The sequence below is a fragment of the Bubalus kerabau genome, chromosome 11, assembly GCF_029407905.1.
Source record: "Bubalus kerabau isolate K-KA32 ecotype Philippines breed swamp buffalo chromosome 11, PCC_UOA_SB_1v2, whole genome shotgun sequence".
In the NCBI taxonomy this organism is placed as follows: domain Eukaryota; kingdom Metazoa; phylum Chordata; class Mammalia; order Artiodactyla; family Bovidae; genus Bubalus; species Bubalus kerabau.
The window spans coordinates 72331334-72353860 of NC_073634.1; the positions used below are offsets into that span (position 1 = coordinate 72331334).

The 22527-nt window shown below is 48.9% G+C and overlaps 1 long non-coding RNA gene across 1 annotated transcript in view; it reads right to left on the reverse strand.

The window, feature by feature from the left end:
- The window catches only part of LOC129623309 (uncharacterized), a 64067-nt gene extending 41905 nt beyond the window's left edge, over positions 1–22162 (reverse strand). Inside the window, exon 1 of the long non-coding RNA XR_008700479.1 lies at positions 21869–22162. This is a non-coding gene — a long non-coding RNA (uncharacterized LOC129623309). The remainder of the gene's footprint in view (positions 1–21868) is intronic.
- Between the last annotated feature and the right edge of the window lie 365 nt (positions 22163–22527).

Consider the following 22527-nt stretch of genomic DNA (forward strand, 5'->3'; position numbering starts at 1 on the left):
TTTTGCTTTTTAAAGGATCAGATCAGATCAGATCAATCGCTCAATCATGTCCGACTCTGCGACCCCATGAATCGCAGCACGCCAGGCCTCCCTGTCCATCACCAACTCCTGGAGTTCACTCAGATTCACGTCCATCGAGTCAGTGATGCCATCCAGCCATCTCATCCTCTGTCATCCCCTTCTCCTCCTGCCCCCAATCCCTCCCAGCATCAGAGTCTTTTCCAATGAGTCAACTCTTCGCATGAGGTGGCCAAAGTACTGGAGTTTCAGCTTCAGCATCATTCCTTCCAAAGAAATCCCAGGGCTGATCTCCTTCAGAATGGACTGGTTGGATGTCCTTGCAGTCCAAGGGACTCTCGAGAGTCTTCTCCAACACCACAGTTCAAAAGCATCAATTCTTTGGCGCTCAGCCTTCTTCACAGACCAACTCTCACATCCATACATGACCACTGGAAAAACCATAGCCTTGACTAGATGAACCTTTGTTGGCAAAGTAATGTCTCTTTAAAGGATGGGAAAGTCTTAATGTTGAAATAGTTGTGAAATTCTGTGCCTGCCATCTGCATATTCAAATCTGTAAGGTCATGCTAATACCTTCAGTTCCAATCCAATACCACACGGTTCATTCTGGCTTTTCCCCTTCGCTTGTTTGTAACTCTTTTCTCTAACAGCGAGGAACATTGCTCTCATTATCTGCAGTGTATTTACATTTGCTCACTTCGAATAAACCTGTAAAGGGATTTCAGAGTTGCTACTCATACTCTTGTGAGAAATGAATCTACTTGTTGGAGGATGATATCTGTATATAGTTCTTTTTGGTTTAGCCTTAGAATGTATAGCTGAATACTGGTTTTCAAATTATTTAGGATGGTTATTGTCTTCCCCACCCTTTCCATATGGTTCAGTTCAGTTCAGTCGCTCAGTCGTGTCCGACTCTTTGTGACCCCATGAAATGCAGCAGACCAACTCCTGGAGTTCACTCAGACTCACGTCTATCAAGTCAGTGATGCCATCCAGCCATCTCATCCTCTGTCGTCCCCTTCTCCTCCTGCCCCCAATCCCTCCCAGCATCAGAGTCTTTTCCAATGAGTCAACTCTTCGCATGAGGTGCCCAAAGTACTGGCGTTTCAGCTTCAGCATCATTCCCTCCAAAGAAATCCCAGGGCTGATCTCCTTCGGAATGGACTGATTGGATCTCCTTGCAGTCCAAGGGACTCTCAAGAGTCTTCTCCAACACCACAGTTCAAAAGCATCAATTCTTCAGCGCTCAGCCTTCTTCACAGTCCAATTCTCACATCCATATATGACCACAGGGAAAACCACAGCCTTGACTAGACGGACCTTTGTTGGCAAAGTAATGTCTCTGCTTTTGAATACGCTATCTAGGTTGGTCATAACTTTCCTTCCAAGGAGTAAGCGTCTTTTAATTTCATGGCTGCAGTCACCATCTGCAGTGATTTTGGAGCCCAAAAAAATAAAGTCTGACACTTTTCCACTGTTTCCCCATCTATTTCCCATGAAGTGATGGGACCAGATGCCATGATCTTCGTTTTCTGAATGTTGAGCTTTAAGCCAACTTTTTCATTCTCCACTTTCACTTTCATCAAGAGGCTTTTGAGTTCCTCTTCACTTTCTGCGATAAGGGTGGTGTCATCTGCATATCTGAGGTTATTGATATTTCTCCTGGCAATCTTGATTCCAGCTTGTGCTTCTTCCAGTCCAGCGTTTCTCATGATGTACTCTGCATGTAAGTTAAATAAGCAGGGTGACAATATACAGCCTTGACGTACTCCTTTTCCTATTTGGAACCAGTCTGTTGTTTCATGTCCAGTTCTAACTGTTGCTTCCTGACCTGCATACAGATTTCTCAAGAGGCAGGTCAGGTGGTCTGGTATTCTCATCTTTTTCAGAATTTCCCACAGTTTATTGTGATCCACACATGGTTATATATCCATTTTTAGTAGAGTTAGTTTCATTCATTACTGTCAGTATCCCATTTGGGGTTCTGTCAACACCCTCCTGGTTGATACTCTTTCTGTATTACTGGTGGGCATGTGAAACATTACAATAGAAAGGATCTCTCAGAGAACTGTCACTCCCCCATCAACCCACATACCCCACTCCCTCTCCCTGAGGGGAGTGGGGAGTATTAAACTTGTGTATACACTGAGGAGCAGGACCTCAAAGAGATGGGAGAGTATAAGCTGCAATTGAGAGAAAAGGGTGCATAATGGAGAAAGTCGCCTATGAAAGAAAGCATAGCAAGGGAAAAATGGGGTCATTTTAGAAGTTAGAAGGATTTTGTATTTGGTGATGTTTCTTTTCTCAGTAAAAAGAGGGGGAGAGATCCTCTCCTGAGAACAAAGGTGGGGAGAAGGCGGCACAGTAGAAAGAAGGTGGCTGTGAGCGGCAGGGCAGAGCAGGGGGCGAGGACGGCTGCTGTCGGGGTCTGTCTAAGACGTGGCCCTGTACGGGGTGTGGAGGAGGAGGCTTGTGGGAATGGCTAGTGAGAGGCTAGTTCCCATGGTGCAGGCTGGACCAGGATAGAATAAGATGGAGGTGGGGGAGATTAAAAGACCAGATCTAGTGGGAAGAATAAAAGGTGTGGTTGAAGAGATGGATGTTTTCTTTTTAATACCAGGGGTAGAGCAGCTCGGAATGAGGACAAAGTTCATCAACAAAAATTAAGTATATATTCTGTGCCAGACATTGCATTTAGTTTGGGGACATAGCAACACTTTATTGCAACTAATAGTCCACTCTATTACTAACACTATTTATGGAGTCCCAGCTATGTGCCATGTGTTGTATTAACTCTTTAATCCCACAGCACCCACTGGTACAGGTTCTAATATCATCTTATATGGAGGCATATAATGGTGCTTGGACTTGCTCAGGGTTACACAGCTGGCCAATGGTAGAACCAGGATTCACATTAAGGCAGACTGGCTCCTGTGAACCACAGTGCTGAAGTGTGGAGGGGGACTCAGATGCCCAAGGTGGAGATGCAGGTGTCTGTCAACTGGGACAGCAGGGAATTAGGAAAGCCAACCACACGGATGCAGAGATCAGCCAGGAGGAGGCAGGAACTGGGGCAAAGAGGAAGACTGTAGTCAGGGGTCAGCTGAGGGGGTCGTGGTCTTCCATATTCCTTCCTCCACAGTCCTCTCAACCCTGACTATAAGTCCATCCCTGGCTGAAGCCCTACCCACAGAATCCAGTAATTCTCCGACTCATCTTTGGGACTTCTTAGTCCTGGTGTCCCTCAGACCTGGTCCCCCTACTTGTTGGATTCGGGTTGACTCCAGCCTTCTGTAGGCATGGGAGCAGTTTCAGGGTCAGCAAATGGTAACAGTGACTGAAGTCATTCTCAAGCTGGTCTCCTAGTTCAGACCTGGACTTGTTCCCACCTGCTAGCCACCATCTGGATCTACTTCAACTCGTGGGTGCCAGTTTTCCTGCTCTGGCCCTGAGTGTCACCTGTGTGCTAAATGGGGACTCCCTGAGGCTGTGTGTGTGTCTCAGAGTGAAAGGTTTAGAAAAAACGGACCTAGACAATGATATATGAGCCTATAGATTGGACACTGTCTCTTTGGAGAGCACCATGATAAGACCCTGGGAAGGAAGTTTACCACTGGTGCCTCATTTCCCTCACTTTGGGGCCATCCTCCCCGACTTTCTGAGCATCTCTGGGCTGGTTCATATACCCTAGTGCAGGCGAGGCCACATTTCCTGCATCTGCCCTGCATGCTCTGCAAACCTGCTTTCCTCTGTGCTTCTACGTTTGCCCTGCTTGGATCTTAGCTTTCCCTCACATGGGTCAGCTCAAACATTCCTTGCTCTGCAAAACCACTCCTGGCCTGTAACAGGATTGGATGTACTTACTGTGTGCTTTCCAGTGTGTGGAACTTCTCTATCCTCTCCCTCATCAGTCTCCATTGTAATCCCTGGGCAGAGGTCCTTCTTTTCCACCAGGCTGAAAGCTGCTCTAGGGCGGGGCCTGGGTATCTTTCTCACCATCATTTCCCTAGCACTCCATACATGGGTACTCAGTACACTTTGATAGATGAGCAAATTGCATGTGTGTGTGTGTGTTTGTGAGGAGGACTTAGGGTGTGAGTTTCTGGAATTCTGAGTGGAACTCTGCCAGCTGACGGTTCCCCTCATCCCTGTATTTTTCTCCCTGGGTGTAAGCAGCTTTTGGCAGGCGAAAGTTCTATGTAGGAAAGCTTTCTCTGCAGGAGGCACCCCTTTCTCTTGTCACTAACCTTAAACCTTAAGCACCCCCACGCTCTACTCGTCTCCAGCCCTGGCCAGTCTTTCAAATCTTTTGATCACACAATACTTTACCTAACTTACTGGCCCTTTCCATTGCTCAAAGAAGTAGAAATGAAGACTACATAATTGACAGAGGACCAGATCTCTTCCCTAGCTTCCCCTTTCATGAACAAGATAGCGTCTAAAGAAAGATTATGGGGAGTCAGCAAGCCCACATACAAGCCTGCACACGGTGGGGTGGGAGGGTGGGGGTGGGGATGGCAACCACTTTGACCCCCAGCTCAATAATTCACTGAGATTACTTTCCTGCTTCCCTTCAAGCAGAATTTTCAGAGGTGGTTTGGGGGAATGCCGAGTCTGCCATCTCCCCAGATTGCCAGCATTCTGATGAAAGGCAACTCTCTTTTCTATCAACATTTGTTAAGTATTGATTTTGTAAGCAGTGAGCAGCAAGACCCGATTTGATAACACCAGTTTGGCAAAAGCAAAGCTGGAAATTCCCCCCAAGACAAGAGCATTACCCCTGGCAGCTCAGAACCTCAGGACGAATGCCGGGTGGTGCTAGCCTGTTCTCACTCCTGGCCGTGACAGCTTTCCAGGGGCCGGCACTGCTCAGCAAGGACTGAGACCAAGGTGGCTCTGCCTGGCGGATGGGGGATGTGCTCACTCCATGAAGCCTGAGCAGAGCGTCCGCTCCCCTTTGGCACTGCTTGTGTGCCTTCCTGCTTCCTTCCAAACAGCTCATCCCAGCTGGATCATAAATAAGAGAACAATATAGCTACATATTTATAATCTCCATGAATCACTGGTGACTAATTTTTCCCATTTTGTAACCCCAAATAGTTTTACTCTGTAGGCTCCCCATGAGGGCACAACCCAGCCAATCATTCAGATGACACATATTTGTATTAAAAATTAAAAAAAAAAAATCCCCTTCTTAATCCAGCACTGAAGGTTCACAAATACAAACCTTTAACCAAACAATGACTGGCTTTCTTTTTCTAATGGTGACATTTTTATTTGCACCCAGCTCAGGAGAGTCAAAGAACTCTTCCCACTGAATCTTTCAATGAGTGTCCTACCAGCCCTTGGAAAGTCCTTTCCAAAGTGCTATAACCTGTTCTAACACCCAGGGAAGATTTAAAAACAAAAGTACTATCTCCCCCCACAAAACAAAAAACATTAAAAATCCCCAAAACAAAACCTCCCAGAGTGAAAGGTATGTTTCCTATGTTTCCACTATGTTTGCTGGCTGGGTTATGAAGCAAAGAAATGGTCTTTCAGTATTTTGGTTTCATACTGTTATGTCCCATTTTTGTTGTAGTTCAGTCACCAAGTCATGTCCGACTCTTTGAGACCTCATGGACTGTGGCACACCAGGCTTCCCTGTCCTTCACCATCTTCCAGAGTTTGCTCCAAGTTCATGTCCATTGAATCAGTGATGCCATCCAACCATCTCATCCTCTGTCGCCCCCACTGAGCACATTCAACTTACAGAAGGAGGCAGAGGAAACCAGTTTCCAGTGCCTCTGACATGCTCCCATTTACAACAAATTGCTCCCTCTAAAATTTGGCCTCTTGGATTTTGTTTTTCACGATCAACATTCCTCACTGTCTTCTACCAAAAGGCTCCATCACTCATGCATATCTCAGATCATTTATTGCCTTGCCTCTGAGGAATTTATTTCTATGGCGTGTTTCTAGAAAACTCATTCAACTCCTAAATTAAACAGTGGAGGGAAGGAGAGCGTGAGGGCTGGGGAGAAGGGTCTAGAGAGGCGATCCGTGGGGAGAGGACAAAAATATCTGAGGATGTTGCTTAACCAGAAAACAACCTTTTCTGCATGCAGCATGTCTAAGCTACTGAGAAATCAGTTGACAAAGGTGTTTGGTGCCAGAGCACGTGTCTGGCTTGGAGATGGCCAGCTTAGAGATGTGTGTGGAGGGGACAGCACACGTGTACTGAGGAGGCATGGCCAGTTAAGTGGGGGTGGCCTGGGCAGAAGAGGGAGGCTGGAGGGATGGAGAGTTGGGAAGTCAGTGGATTTCTGAAGGACAGACAGGCTCTGGGAAGCCTCGGTTTCCTCTGACCTGGCTGAGGTCCAACCATAGCGCAAGGCTGATGGTCTACACCTTTCCCCTAAAGACTCCAGTGAGGCCTGACAGACTCTTCTGAACCCCTATTGCAATGAACATGTCTGTGAACATCATTTAATCTGGCACTCTGTAATGAGTTGAGGCATACAATGTCCTTTTGCCCTAGAGAGCTGAAGCCTGTTATTTGGGGTTTGAGTCAGTTTCTTGATCCCAGAAGTGAAAGACTTTTCACCTTTGGCTCTCTACCCAAGGCATGTATCGACCACGGAGCCAAGCAGACTTCAAGAAGCCAGGTTTTCCCGCCTGCCAACTGAGGTTTGCCAGTGCTGATTTTACACATTCCTATTAGTTTTTAACGAGTATTTTGTCTTAGCTATAAAATCACAACTTCAGGGCCATGAATGTGCAGATCACATGATTGGAAAGGCCGGCTTTAATTTTCTAAGGGTCTCTGGGTAAAATTAAGTTCTTAACCTTTTATTTACCCCTCTCCTTGGTCAACGACTTCACAAGTATTCACTGAGCAATTACTGCATGCAAAGTCCCATGCTAGACACTATAGAAGGTGTGAAGAAGCCTGCAGCCTCCTCTCAGGATTTGAGGCGAGAAGGGAAGGAAGAAATGGGTACTAAGCAGTGACTCCATCAAATCACGTGTGCCCACCCACTGATGACTGGCACCCCGTAACTTCTCAAGCCTCAGCTTCCTCCACCACTCTGCCCTGTGTGTTCCTACCAGCCACTGCTCTCAGTTCCAGCAGGGGATGTCATCTCTCTGGTCATTCATCCTTGCTGTCTCCCTGGAGGAGGGCATGGCAAACCCACTCCACTATCCTTGCCTGGAGAATCCCATGGACAGAGAAAGCTGGCAGGCTGCAGTCCATGGGATCACAAAGAGTTGAACATGACTGAAGCAACTTGGCATGCAGATTTCCTGGCTTAAAACTCTAGTCCCCTCTACACCGTCACCTTTCCCAGGAAGTCCTCCCTGACTAACCCTAGCTACCCAGCCCACTCACCCGGCCAGGCACTTCAAATGCCCACATGCTCCCCAGGTCACCACATCCCTCTTACTCCATCGTTCCCGTTTCCCTGTCTGTAACTCTTGCAGGCTCTGTGAGGGTAGGGCCTGCGTCTGTGTTCCTCATCACTGTAGCTCCAGGGCCTGGCACAGTGCCCAGTTCGCATGTGCGTGCATGCTAAGCTGCTTTCAGCCGTGTCCGACTCTGTGCGCCCCCGTGGAGCCCGCCAGGCTCCTCTGTCCACGGGATTCTCCAGGCAAGAATCCTGGAGTGGGTTGCCATTTCCTTCTCCAGGGGTTGTCATAGAAGGGACCTGATAAAAGCGCACTGAAGGAGGGAAGAAACACCAAGGTGCGTTGAGGGAGGCTCTTTAGCCACTCACCTCATGACCTGTCCTACTTTATTTCACCTGCACTGAACTCAGGATGGTGGCAGCACGTTCTCCCTTCCCGTCCCACGGCTTCAGGAGTCCCAGCCGGGTCTCCTAGCATACGTCAAGGCTTTGGGGATCTCACAGCCCAGTCATTGGCTTAAATACTGAGTGACCAACCCTCTGGGAGAGTTTTCAGAGTTATTCATGAATCTTTGGATTTGGGGCCAGTTGAAACCTGTTGAGTCTGGGGACACCAGCTGGCATCTGTCTCCCCAAAACTCTGGCAAACCCCTTACCATACCTCACGTAGTATCTCATCTTAGACCTGTTAGAATCAAATGTACAACTCCTAACAAGGAGGCAGTCACCTTTATCTGGCAGGAAATTGTGACTCTAAGCCAGAAGTTGGCTTTGACTGAGTCTCATTTCTCTGCCAGATAGTCACTTGGGGACATCTCAGCTACCTTGGAATCTATATTCACACACACACACACTTACAAATGTTCACTATGGTTTTCGTTACAAAGGCCTGGACAGCAGGGCCATGCGCAGTAGGGCCTGGACAGTAGGGCCTGGACACCAGGGCAGGGACTGGGGTCTTTGGAATACAGGCTACCAGTGGGGACATCTAGGAGCCAAAGGTTTGGGCTAAGCTGGAGAGAACAAATAACCCCCACTTGGAAGGCCAGAATCATAGATCCAAGAGTGGGAGTAAGGTAGAAATGGGATCAAGGCGAAAGCAGGTTGGGCGTGAGGGAGCAGCCTGGGCAGCTGCCTAGAACACTGAGTAGCACTTGGTGAGCCAGCAGAGGTCTAGCCCTGGGTGGATCAGGCTGGTCTCAATGGTTCCCAGCAAGGCGTATAAAACAGGCTGAAGTTCATGCCCTCAATGAGCTTCAACGTCGTTGTAGGTGGAAGAGGAGTCATGGGCATAAATAATTATATGAGAAGAGTAGGGGGCACCCTTCTGGTTCAGGGGAGATTTTTGGAGGTGGCAGCATTTTGGAGGAGCCTCAGCGGTGGAGGTGACACAAAGTGCACCTGGGTGGGGGGAGGGGGGCGCGTTAGCAGAACTAAGCCATGAATACAAGGCTGTGCTCCAGTTGGCTAGAGCCTGGGCTGGGCGGGGACCAAGACCTGTTAAACCTGTTCCATGCCAGATCCAGTGCAAGAATTCACTTCTAGTTTTTATTAAAACTGATTTGCTAATCGTACTTAGCATTCGTCCCATAACACAGTGAGAAATGATTGATTAACCGTGTTTTAGAGATGAAGAAGCTGAGACTCAGAGAGATGAAGAAAAGGTACCTAAAGGCCCATCAAGTTAGTTAGGAGTGAAGGGAGAGGAGAGTGGGGGTGGACCATACGGAGGAAGACCTGAAAGTCTAGGTGAAAGGTTTGTTCTTTGTACTGACTTAAAGGCTTTGGATTATTTGAATTTTTTTTTTTTTTTTTCAAAGGACACAAATAATTCCGAAGATCATCAAAGGCATCTCAGAGCCTAGGACCAGCTCTGACCCCTTGCCCTGCCCTTCCAGGGGCTTCACTACGTGAACTCTGAGATTCCTTCCCACTCGAAAGTGAGAGGAACCAGACAGCCAAGACATACAGTGCTTGGCTTTGGAGGCCCAAGGCCTTGATCTGGGTATGAGAGAGGAAAACACGAAAAGCAGATGTGATAGGAGATACATAAAATCTTTTGTTTTTGAAATACTCCTCCCTACGCTCTCTCCCTATCCCATTGCACCTCGAGACCAATACCCTCTAACCTGGAGAAGAGGAAGATGGTTTGGAGAGTCAGATGTGCCTCCAAGGTCCAGTCCTCTCCTGGGTCCTGTGGTGAGGAAATGACAGACCCCTCCTGTAAGGATGGCGTCCAGGCAGGTCAGCACCTGTACCTCACTTCTCCAGGAAGGATGTGGAGCCTCAGGGAGTCCTCTCGGCCACCATGGTGAGCTACAGAGCTATGAAGAAGTGGCAGTGGGGCCTGTCTGGACACTCCCCGCCCCCCACCACCCCACCCCCTCCACCCCCCCTTCCCCACCCGCACAGGTTCTGCAGGCTCTTGCAGGGGGAGGGGAAACAAGCCTGGAGCGTGACCATGAGGAAGCAGCCGGTCTGCAGGGGGCCTTTAGCAGGAACAGGGCGTGCTGCAGAGACTGTGTGGCAGCACAGAGAGCCTGGTGGGGTGGGCGAGGTGTGTGCACCAGGTCACAGGGATGCTGGGGGCACGTTTGACGACCAGCGAGGAGCACATTCCATCTCAGAGGAGGACCCAGGGCAGACTGAGCAGAGAGCCTCTATGTCTCCAGATGCAGTGGATCCTCCCTTAGCATCAGCTCCAGGGAGGGAATGAGGACTAAAATCCTGAATTTAATAGAACTAAGCATCTAAATGATGGAGAATATGACTCGCTTGACTGAGTTACCTGGAAGTAACTATACTAGTTGTTCGACATCAACCAGAACAGAGGCTTGAGATGGAAAATACATCCACTTACAGAAAAATAAAGACAATTACATTGTACAGACCAGTCTTCTGCCTGGGAGAACCAAACCATCTGCATTTACCTCTCACCCATAGCTCTTTCTATCATGCCCACCGCCACCGCCCCCCCCCCCGCCCCCCCACCAATCCCATCTGCTTCAATATGCTGACCAGAGACCTCCCTGGTGGTCCAGTGGCTAAAACTGCACACTACTAATGCAGGGGACCCAGGTTCAATCCTTGGTCAGGGTAAGACCCAGCACAGCCAAATAAATAAAGTGTGTGTGTGTGTGTGTGTGTGTGTGCTCATCTGTCCATGGGATTTCCCTGACAAGAATACTGAAGTGGGTTGCCATTTCCCTCTCCAGGGAATCTTGCAGACCCAGGGATCGAACCTGAGTTTCCTGTATCTCCTGCATTGGCAGGCAGGCATGTTCTTTAACCAGCTGAGCCAAATGAATAAATATTAAAAAGAAAAAGAAAAACATGCTAACCTGTTGATGGGAGAACTGTGGGCTTTGTAAGAAAATAGGAATTTATGGTCCCAAATAGTAAAGCTAGACAGGACCTTAGAGATTGTCTTGTTCAACCCCGTCAATTTGCCAACAAGGAAACTGGGGCCCCAGGAAAGGACCTGACTTGCACGGGGTTCTTATGCGGTCGAGTGATGAACTGAGCAAATTTGAGATCAGTGCTTGAGGATTTCTGCCACCCTTTCCATACCAGCTCCTGTCCCTGTGGGTCTCCCAGGCAGGCAGACCCTGCTCCCCATGCTTCGGCCTTGCCCCACAGCCACAGCTTGCACGCAGCCCTCTCTGAGCCACAGCACAAGCTGCCTGGTCTCCCTGGCTGGACGGGTGATCCAGAGCAGCTGGTGTGGGGACGGGGCGTGAGGAGCGAGGGGAGCTGCCTAGTATGGAGACCCATGGGTGACCCTCCTACACACTGACCCCTTGGCCCTGGAACAAAGCACTTCTCCCACACACCATGGATCATGGCTTGTGGGGGCCGACGTGACACATGCCAGAGATTCCTTCCAAGCCACAACTGCTCTGGAGCCACGACAGCCAAGACAGGCCGTACTGGAGGGAGAGGAAGTCTCAGACCTCACTGAGTAGGGAGCCCTGACCACCAGGAGACCACCCTGAACCTTGAGAAATCAGGGCAGCAAGCAGTTGGGTTCCCCTGCCCTGAGGGTCAGCCCTAAAACCAATGCCCACCTTACAAAAGGGGAGACGGCCAGTGCTGGATTCTCTCTGCCAGCCCTGGGAGGAACTTCTCGCTCACTGTTCTCACTTTATCTTCATAGTCCAGTGGACAGTTATTACTACCTCCTTCTTTGAGATGAGGAAAATGAAGTTCAGAAAGATGAAGTGAGTTGGTCAAGTTTCTAAGGAGAGGATCTGGGATTACAAATAGATGTGTCTTGCTCATTGGAAACTGGCCTTTATGACACATCCTGTCTGTCTTTAGCTGAAAGGCAGCCTCGGCAACCCTTCAGGGCCTCCCTGAGTCTCTCTCACAGGAATCTCTTTCCTAGGAGTCCTTCCCACTGGAACTGGGCTTTAGGGAGGGACGTTATGAACAGCCCAGTGCTGTGGATTCAGGGTGGTGAGGCAGGACACTCTGGCACTGGGCTTCACCTCTCAGGGGCCAGGTTCCCCACCCACAGGCTGCTCTCCCAAGGAGTTGTTTTCCAGAGGCTGGGCAGTGATTGGAACTGGTTCTCTGGGTCGCTCACATTAGGGATGTTGTACGTGATAAGCACAGCAGCTCTGTCTCAGGAACAACAGTCGGTGAATGTTTATTACCAATGAACAGAGCTTATGTCATCAAATACACCTACCACAAAACACACCTACAGGGATTGAACGGTAAGCATCATTGTTATCAATCTACAAGGAAATGAAACCCAAGTGGTGAACAGCTTCTGAAACTGACTCTGTGTTCCTTTTCTACAACTCAGCCAAATGTTTACTTTTTCTATTATCACTTGGTTGGCTCTGGTTGTAATCGATGCTCGAGGTTGACAGTTTTCCTTGGTGTTGTGAATAGTTTCATCCTCACTCTACTCCCACTTGTCATAACCCCCTCACACATGCATTCGAAGGAAGAGGTTGGCACTTCTGCTGTCTATAGCAGAGCCCTTGCCAACCCCTCCCATCATCCAGGGATGAGGTTCCTGGTGCTTCCTCTTAGGTCTATTGATAATTCTAGCTTCTTCTGCCAAACACTTTCCTCCACTACACAGACTCACGCACATACACATGCCTGAGCATGTGAGGAATCTTTCATATGCCATTTATTCTCCTCCAGCCCAAACTTTAGGAGCTAGATGGGCTTCAGGTATAAGAACTTGGGCCCTGGTGCTGTGGAAGCTCCATCTGTAAGATCACAGGTTGGAAAGATCCCCTACATCTCCCTCCAGGGCCTCAGCTGTGAGCTGTATGTCTCTTGTTCTCTGAAGGGTTAAGTTGTCCTGCAGTGAATAAGGGGTCCACAGCCTGATTCCCTGGTGGCCTGACTCAGAGAGTAGCAGTGTGTGGTCTCCCCCGTGACATCCTGTTGTGAAGGATGCTTTTCCTTGTTTCCGAGGACCTGCTGTAATCCCCAGGCAGGCAGAGGAAGTAAGGAATGGGAAAGAGCCTTGGGGTTTATATAAGAGCCTGGCCCTGAACTTCTGCCTGTGGGACAGCTTTCCTGAGCCCCTTGGGCTCCCCAGGAGCAGAGATTGCTGTGGTCAGGCTCTCCTGGTCCAGGCCAGAGAGCAAAGGAAAGGTAAATTTGGCACGTGCTAAAAATAGGCCTGTGGTTATTTTAGAGCTGTTTTGCTTGAATGGGAGGAGCAACTCTTGGATTTTGTTCAAACTTCCTGTCGGTCCCACGGGTCTCTTCCTCCTCATGCTTTTCCTCCAGTCTGGAGTTGTGCAGAGGGTTCTAACTAGGACCCATAGTCATTTTACATTCAGGTTCTGCCTATATGCAAGCAAACGCACAGAACTGAAAAGCATCACAAACAGAGCTCCCCTTTGCCAAGTACAACACACTCTATTTTCTATCCTCTGCTAGTTGATTTTTTAAAGTCTCTGATTATGATCCACTCATGAATTTAGTGACCCACTAATGAGTAGCACTCACAGTTTGGGGAAAAAAAAAATCTGTCTAGTCTTCCTTTTTTCTTTTCTCTAATGCCCTCAATAATCAGTCTCATGGTTTTGGCCAAGTCACCTAAACTTCCTAGGGCCTTTAAAAAAATTTTTTTTTAATCCATAAAAAGAGTAGCTTAGTAGCTCCAATATCTCAATTTCCTGAAGTTGTATGGTTTGGTCACATTCTTCCTTTAAAAAGAGTCCCCTGTGGCTTTTCTCGGGAAGGCTTCATTTGGTACTCAAAAGTGTCAAGTCCAAATAAAAAAGGAATTGGTGTCTCCCCTCCCCTGCTGTAGCTGTGCCTTTATGACAAAGAGTTGAACTTTGACCCTAATGCTCACAGCAGCGATATTTACAATAACCAACACATGGAAGCAACTTAAATGACAGGTGAATAGATAAAGATGTGGTACATATGTACAATGGAATATTACTCAGCTGTAAAAAAAAAAAAAAGAATGAAACAATGCTATTTACAGCAACACGGATGGATCTGGAGATTATCACACTAAGTAAGTCAGGGAAAGACAATACCATATGACATCACTTATATGTGGAATCTAAAAAACATGATACAGATGAACTTATTGACAAAACAGAAATAGACTCACAAACATAGAAAACAAACATGGTTACTAAAGGGGATAGCAGAGAGGTGGGGGAGATAAATTAGAAGTTTGGGATTAGCATGTATACTACTATATATGAAATAAACAACAAGGACCTAATGTATAGCACAGGGAACTATAGCCAAAATCTCATAATAACCTATAATGGGTAAAGAATCTGAAAAAGAAGAATATACGTATAACTCAATCACTTTGCTGAACACTTGAAACTGACACAACACAGGAAAATTAACTAAACTTCAATTAAAAAAAAAAAGCCAAGCTTTGGATATGGACAGATCAATCAAATCCCAGCTTCCCAAGGTGAGCAGTATGGCTTCCTTGACCTTTCCGAGACTCAGATGAGGATGACCGTATTCCAGGGTTGCTGGCGGGGGGATGGGCTTAAGTAGTTCACCAGCTGTGCACCCCTGAGCCCTGCGCTTCTCTTCCCTCCCTATTTCTTCTTTCCTGTCCCTTCCTCTCTCTCTTCCTCGTAGACTTACTCAACTTCTTTGTGGAAGTTCTCAACACTGCTCAACTTCTCACCACCACCTCCTCTATCTAGAGTTTTCTAGTTTGCCGAGCACATTCACCTAGTCCTCACAAGAACCTGGGGTTTGGTGGGCAAGCTATGATGCCCATTTTGTAGAATAGAAAAAGGAGACTAAAGCAACGAGTTCAAACTCATTACACTGTTAGAGGCCATAGGCTCAGAGCTTCTTATGCCAGAGTCACTGGTTTTGCCTGCAAACCCTTTAATACAGTTTTAAGGGCAGCCTCTGACCTGGGAAGGGTCTGCTGATGGCGATCAGGCAGATAACCAGGCCTTATCACAGGCACATCTGACTTCACATACACGTGCTATTTTTGTGAACAGTTGCCAAACATTGTTTACAGCAAGCACAAAAATTTTGACTCATTCTGATCTTGACTATAATCTCCAATCATATTTGTCCCTTATTTTTTAACTGTTTTGCTTACCAAGATACATGCTCTCTCTGGGCAAAGACCGTATTTTCTTAGTCATGATTGTATCCCCAACACCTAGCATGGGGTTTGGCACAAGAAATGCTTGTTGCATGAGAAATGTTTGCTTTGATGAAATGAAGAAACATGCTACCTGTGGAGAGACTGGGCTGGGCAACTATATTTATTTACGTGCCTCATTTAATACCTGTGCTCCTCCTTGGCCTGGATGATGCCATGTATTATCCACACAAAGTGAATGGGGAATGGAGGCAATTATGTGGATAAGTCTGGCAGAATGAACCACCCACTCCAACATCAATTGTCTGGTTACTTTAGGTGGAAGTAGTTTAAAACCCCAAGAGCTGGAATGATTGCCTCCTCTCTCCATTTCACTTGATTCTGCAGTCCTAGCTGCAGATGGACATGGAAATGATTCCCTATCTGGAGGGTGGCCCCCAGCAGATACGGCACACAGACATGCGTGAGCGCACAGGAGCGAGGGAGAACAGGAGTGGGAGGGTGACAGGAGAGGGTTCCAGGAGCCTCGCTTCCCACCAGGAGAACCTGCTTGCCTGGCCTTTAGCCGCATTCACTCTCCTCCCCACCAGGTGTGCATCGCTGGAGCCAAGGTAATCGCTCTCTGACCTTGGCGAATTGGACTAGCTCTGAGCTGAACCCTTGTGGGCAGAAAGGACTGGGCTGACAGACGTACTTCTAAAGGAGATGCATTCTTCAATTTGGGATTTAAAAAAAGAAGAGAAAAAAATTCAAGCCCAAGCCAAGAAGTTTAGTTTTGTCATGTCAATAGTATTTAAAAATGTTATTTGGCCGGAGCTGGAAGTTCTGCAAATGAAAAACAACTTGGCTGTCTTCTCTGCCTTCGCCTGCCGGTTCCCAGCTCTGTCCTTAGTTCTCCGCTGAAGCCTCTCCGCCCAGTGTCATTTAAAGACACCTCTCATTGGGGCAATCATGTGTAGTTTTGATGCTCATGCCCTGTTCTCCCCACCCCACCCCACTTGCTTCGGAGGAATGGGGATCTCTCAGGGAACCCACCAAGCTTCTGAGAAGAATGGCAGTGGGGTGGGAGCAGAGCAGCTTCTCGTCATTTTAGGGAAGGAAAATGCAGGCCAAAGAAGGAAGGGGAAGTTATGGGAGGAGACACAATAGTTACTGCCTACCAGGTACTGAGCAGGCACTAGCAAGTTGCTTTATGTGATGATGTATTTGAAGCTCAGACAACCCTGTGAGATGGGTCTTGTAGGCAGTTATATCTCTGTTTTACAGATGAGAAAACTGAAGCTCAGAGGGGTTAAGCGAGGTATCTAAAGTCACGTATTTAGTATGTGGCCAGAGCTTCTGGATTCCAAAACCCATGTGCCTTCAACAATGTACAGGGAGTTATTAGGTCTAGTCAAGGAGCCATTTGAGGCTTCTATCGAAATGCATTCTGCTTTCATTTGTTCTTGCCTCTGAGCCTGTGCTGGCAGCATTCCCTCCACCTCTTGCTGACATCCTAGCTGTCTCTTAGGCCTAGTCACCTCTTCTCTCCTTCACAAAGTTTCCCTTGATTCCCCAAGCCACAATTATAACCACTTCCTTCTGTGTTCTTTCAGTGGGTCTGTTAACTAACACCTGCACAAGCATCTCTGTGGGTCTGGCTTGTGGTCTGGTTGCTGGGCGTGTATGTGATACTTAAAGAGGCTGGGATATTCTGGTCCAAGCTGGCCTCAGCTGAGAAGGCTGAGACAAGGTGTGGGGGGTACACGGGCTAAGGAGAGTCTCCTCTGCTCCAAGACTTGGGGGGACACTCAAAACCCAGAGACTGCAGACCTAGCCCTCCACAGGACTCTACTGCTTGGAGGCCTCCCAACATCACACTCAGATTCCAGGAGAAGTTCTCATTCATCCTTTTGGGACGTCAGCAGTACAGGGAACACTGGGGGATAGAAGATCTGAGCTCCCTCAAAGCAGAATATAGGTTTGCCTCAGAAATGATTGGGAGGTGAACAGATAAATCACTTAATAATTTAACGCTACTACCCTCAGAAGCCTCCCTGCTTGGTCCTGCGGGAGGAGAGTCATGGGAAGATGATGAAGTACTGCCCCTAAATCCCCCTGGTTTTACCCCAAGCATGAAAGTGTAACCCTGGCACCAGTTACACTTACAGGGCCTTCCTGGGCTGGGCCCAGCATCTTGTCCTCTCTGGGGTATATCTGGGATGCAGAAAAGACAAGGCCGGAAACCCCTGCCTGCTGGCCTGGTTCAGGGTGGGTCCCCAGCCTCCCTTTGGTTATACTCTTCTTGGTCCAACTGTCCACTTACTGCTGAAATAATACAGAGCAGTCAGAGCAGAGAGGGGTCCCTGTCTTAGTCTTTTTCTAACCCTAACAGTAGAAGCAAGGTTGTGCCTGAGCCTGGAACACAATCCATAGACTTCCACAAATATCAGCTTTTGACTTGAACTTGTATATCAGTGTGATTGTGCATCCCTGTCAGTGTGTGTGTGCACATGTGTGTGTGCGCACATGTGCTTATATAGATAGCTAGGTGCTCAGGGTAATAGGATATACTTGGACAGAATTTGAAGTTCAAACCATCCAATCCCTCCCTTTTATAGAAAGCACGTTACTCTCTCAGTTGTGCCCAACTCTTTGAGACTCCATGTACTGTAGTGCACCAGGCTCCTCAGTCCTTGGAAATCTCCAGGCAAGAATACTGGAGTGGGTCGCTGTTCCCTTTTGCAGGGGATCTTCCTGACCCAGGGATCAAACCCAGGTCTCCTGAATTGAAGGAGGATTCTTTACCTTCTGAGCCACCAGGGACTCCATTTTATAGAGAGACAGCTTATTTTAGTCAATAGGAGTCTTTCCCTGACACACAGGATGTCAAAAATATGTAGGCAGACCCCATGGCCACCCAGGAGGAAGGGCCCCTGCTCATGCTGGCCTCCCTGCCTACCATATGGTCTAGAGCCCTTCCTCTCCTCCCAGGGAGCTCTCCTCCTTTCCTCGAAGCTGTTCCTAGATATCCACAGAAAGAAGACATCATCAAGGATACAGAGATTCCTGTCATTGTCTGGGATCCCCATCTGCCCTGCATCCCCCATGTGGCCCTGCCGATCTCAGCAGGCTCGCACTCTACCATACACCTTCACCTTTGTCCCTTTTCTCATGTAGTCTTGCAACAACCTTGCGAGGAGGCGTCATTATCCCCACTTTACAGCTGAGAAGACTGAGACTCAGAAGTCAAGGGCCTTGTCTGCAGCACTCAGTTGGTACCTAGCAGGAGGGGGATTGGAGCCTCAGCCGTCTGGACCCCCCAGTGTTTGCTCTGAGCCAGCAGCATGGGGAGAACTCGGGGGGTGAACGCACAGTGTCCTGTGACTCTCCAGCTCCTCTGGGCCACAGAGCTTCCAGGAAGGAAGTCCACAGCTGCTTCTCTCACCCACCCTCTCTCCACACTCCAGAAGCACTCAGCCTAAGCCGATAACTGTGGCAGGTGCTTGTGAAACGGCTCTGACACCACGGGAGCCTTCAGAGGGGCCAGTCTGGGGAGGTGTCTGCAGAATCCAGAGCTCCCCTCCACCCCCACCTTTGGAAGGGCTCCTCCTGCCCCAGCCTCCCTGGCTCCTGCACAACCAGCGGCCCCACAGCCCAGACTCCCAGCTGTCAGCACCAGTGCTCCTCACTCAGGAGCTAAGCCTTGGCACTTCCCAGGTCTGCAAGAGGCCAAGATTCCTTCCAGAGAAGCCCTTGGTCTGTCTCCGAGCCCAGGGCCTTGTCCCCCATCCAGTGTCTTCATAGTTCAGATTCCTGTAGCTATGAAAGGGGTTGGCACCCGTGAACATGAGCCTTCCAGCCGAGTTCCATGAGAAAGGTGACGCCTTTTCCATAAAACACCAGGCCCTGGAGTGGTTTGGCCTATTACAGAATTTGAAGCCCCTGACCACACCCCCCCACCCCCCCAATTCTGGTGACCTCTGATCTAACCCAGACACCCCAGGTATCCCCAGTGATGGGGAGCAGTTGGATTTCCATCCTCGGCAAAGATCTAGGGACAAGGATCTGGAGCTGGATGAGAAGAGAACAGAGGAATGTTGGCAGCAGGTGAAGCAGGAGCTGGGGATGCTATCTGAGGGAGCCACATCATCTATGGGGTTACGCTCAAATCAGTGCACAGAGAGGGGTTGTGCCAGTCTCCTGACTCTTCCTTCAGAAGGTGCCATGTTGGAGACTGCCAACTGTCTCAACCTGGTCCCACCAGCAGGTGTTCCCAGAAGCAGAAAAACAGTGCTGTGACTTGCAGAGCATGAGTCAGGGTGGCTGACTTACATTTAGGGACCATGTCGTATGAAAAGTGTGTAGTTTAAGCACTGGACTTGCGCTCACCCACAACTCAGGCACCCAGGGTGCATAGGCACTAAACAGGCAGCTGACGTGTGCCCTCACGACTGCGCCAAAGCTAAACATCACATGATACAATTCTGCCCAGCACTCCCAGGCTTGGGTGTGTCTGGCTGGGCAAATCAGGAGGATGGGGGTGAATAACACCAAAGAGTTGGGAGGCTGCCCCCAAGGCTGGAACCCTGCACACCTAGACCACTTTTGCTCTGCTTTTCAGAAAGTTTCTCATTTTGAACTGCTTCCCAATAGCTGTCTCCTCACATTATACCTGCAGGAGCCAGTCTTTGGGTCACTTTCTGGCATAAAACCGTGAAGTTTCTCTAGCAGAATGATACTCTTAGAGCTGCTTCCCTCTGTTCCCTTCTGCACTGAGAGTTATCATTTGTTTAGGGGTTAATTGATCCTGCAGATTGGAGGCCTTCCAGCTGTTAAGGAAGGATGTTGTAACTGTGTGGGGATGGAAGGGGTGCAGGCAGAGGGTGCTTTAGGATGGCCAAGCAACAATAGGGAGAGAAGAGCTGACTGGGGCTGAGATGCAGCCCCAGGACTAAGGCAGCTGTCGTTGAAAACAGCCAAGAAAAGGGGGAGGGCGCTGAACTGTGCCCGGGTTGCAATCATTTGAAGATCTTTCTCCAAATGACTGATTTCCCCTGAAAGTCCATTTGAAAGCATAGGTGACTGGTGTTCTGCAAATATTTATACCAGCATTTTGAAATTCATTCTTTTATGACAAAAGTAGTATGGTGGTTGTTATGAAAAAGCTAAGTCTCTAAGATACGGAGGATCAAGAAAGTGAAAGTTCCCCCATAATCCCACTGTGCTGGAAAAAAACCATTGTAAACAGCTTAGGATATGTACCCTAGGGTTTTAATCAATTGTTTATTTATATAGGAAAGCCACGAGCAGGAGGGGAAGCACGTGTTTAACTTGTCTTTCTGCATCTCTGTCTACAGAGATGGTCCCTCTCTGTAGAGCACCTGCCAGGACTCTAATGGACCAAGATACACTGTCCACCTGGTGGCACCACCTCCGTTTCCTCGTGGGATGGCGTTGTCCACTCCGGGCTGCCTTTCCAGTTCAGCGGTGGATCTCAGCCCTGTATCCTGCCTCCCACTCCCCAGTCACCACTCATAGGTGACTGGTATGACATTTGGGTCATACCAGTCACCTGGTCATACCCAGGACTCCTCCAGGTAGGTAACACTCCCAGGGCACCCCAAGTCCTGCCCTGTCCTTAATGAGCAGGGATGGTTAGATTCTCAATCCCACTCTTATTCAGAATTTTCTCTGTTCATCATTATATAGTAGAAAATGGGCTGAACTTGGGATGGGGGTTGGGTTTCTGGAACATATATGCCATTGAAAGAGGTTAAATACATTTACAGCTTTCATCATGAGGTTAACTGACTCAAGGTTACACAGCTAATCAAGGGGAGAGGTGGTCCTGAAAGCCAGTCTGGCTGATGAAGAATTAGAAGACCTAGGCTGGGGTCCTTACGGGGAGGTGGGTTGTATGTTCTTGGAAAGCTGCCTCCCCTCCCTGGCTTTAGCGACCTCACCTATAGAGCCAGGAAGTTGGTTCTGACACCTGACTGTGTTGGAATCACCTGTGAGGCTTTCATGAGTGGGCACATGGGTTTCATCTGGGGATTCAGATTTAATCAGGGCAGCATATGATCTGAGTATCTGCCTGCTGCTGAGCTGGGGGTCTGAGGGGCCCAGGTGTGGCGAGCCAGACCTGGCTTGCCCCTCCTGGGAGGATGATATTGCCATCCCCCTCTCCCAGGTCTGGTCTCCCCAAGACTAAACATTCTCCTAAGAGGATGTTAGAGCCCCAAAGCTGTGGGTTCACACCTTGGTCCTCTCACTTGGTAACTTCAGGCTGGCTGCCTAATCTCTTTGTGCCTTTATTTCCTGACCTATAAGAGGGGGAGTCGTCCTCACCCACCTGTTGGGAGAAGGAAACAGAAGGTGCAGAGGACCGCACACAGAGCCTGGCAGCGGGTTGGATGCTTTCTCTGTCTCCTCTCCTATTTGCCCCCACAAAGCTCCATCAGTGACTGGTTGAGCACAATGGCTTCCACTCACTCTGTAACACTTAGGTCTGAATTCAAAGGATTACACAGAGAAGTCTTGGGTGTCTCAATAAAGGAGGACCAGGAGACGGTCCAGGCAGAAGCACTCAGAAGAGATAAGCTTTTTATTTTGGCTGATTAGAGGATTGCCTGCATGACCTTATCATTCTCACCAGGCCTCTCCCTGAGATGCCCACAGATGCACAGCTTGTAAACCTTTGCCAGCCACTCGACTTTTGGCAGAAGCTGGAGGAGAAGCCTCTCTGAGATCCAGAGTCCCTCAGCCAGGTGGTGGATGCCTCCTCCATCCCTGTCCCCTTCTAGATGGCCAGAGAAGCTTTCCTGCCTGGCCCCATACATCCACACAGTCCCTTTTTCCTCCCAAGGGTTGGGTTGTGACTCACGTTTTGGGGGGCCCTGGGGCTGATCTTTCCACCGCTTGTCCACGGGAGGCTGGGCTCCACCTTCTGGACTCAATCTTCGCAGAGTCTCCAGGTCCAGCTCTGCTTGGTGAGGACCTGGCTTAGAAGGCTCTCTACCTCCACGAGGGCGGGAGCCCCGAGCCGGGGAATCAGACACACCTGGGTTCCCTCCTTTGCGTTCCATTTGTGCGCTCTGGGATCTCAGGCTGAGGGTTTGCCTTGTGAGAGGAGCTCAGACACAGGATAACTATTTGTCTCCATTCTCCTACCCAGCTTGATCACAGGGCAAGATTACTGCCTCACAACCGAGGAAAAGAGCTGAGGAGGCAGATGGGTCAGGATCAGAGTGAAATTTCTGGGCCTCCTGGCCCAGAACCTTGAGAAGAGCGAGGTCCACAGAGCCTGCAAGCCTCACATACAGCCCTGGCTCAGCCACCAGCTGACTGCCACCTCAGGCAAACCTGCAACTTCTCTGTACCTCATTTACACAGCTGTGCCCAAGGCAGTTGGTCTAAATCAGTCATTCCCCAAAGTGGTATACTAGTTTGGCAAGCTGTTTCTCTTAAAAAACAAAAAGTCTCAAGGGTCAAATAAGTTTGAGGAGTACTGTAAACCCCACCCCCAATTAGCACATCGTAATA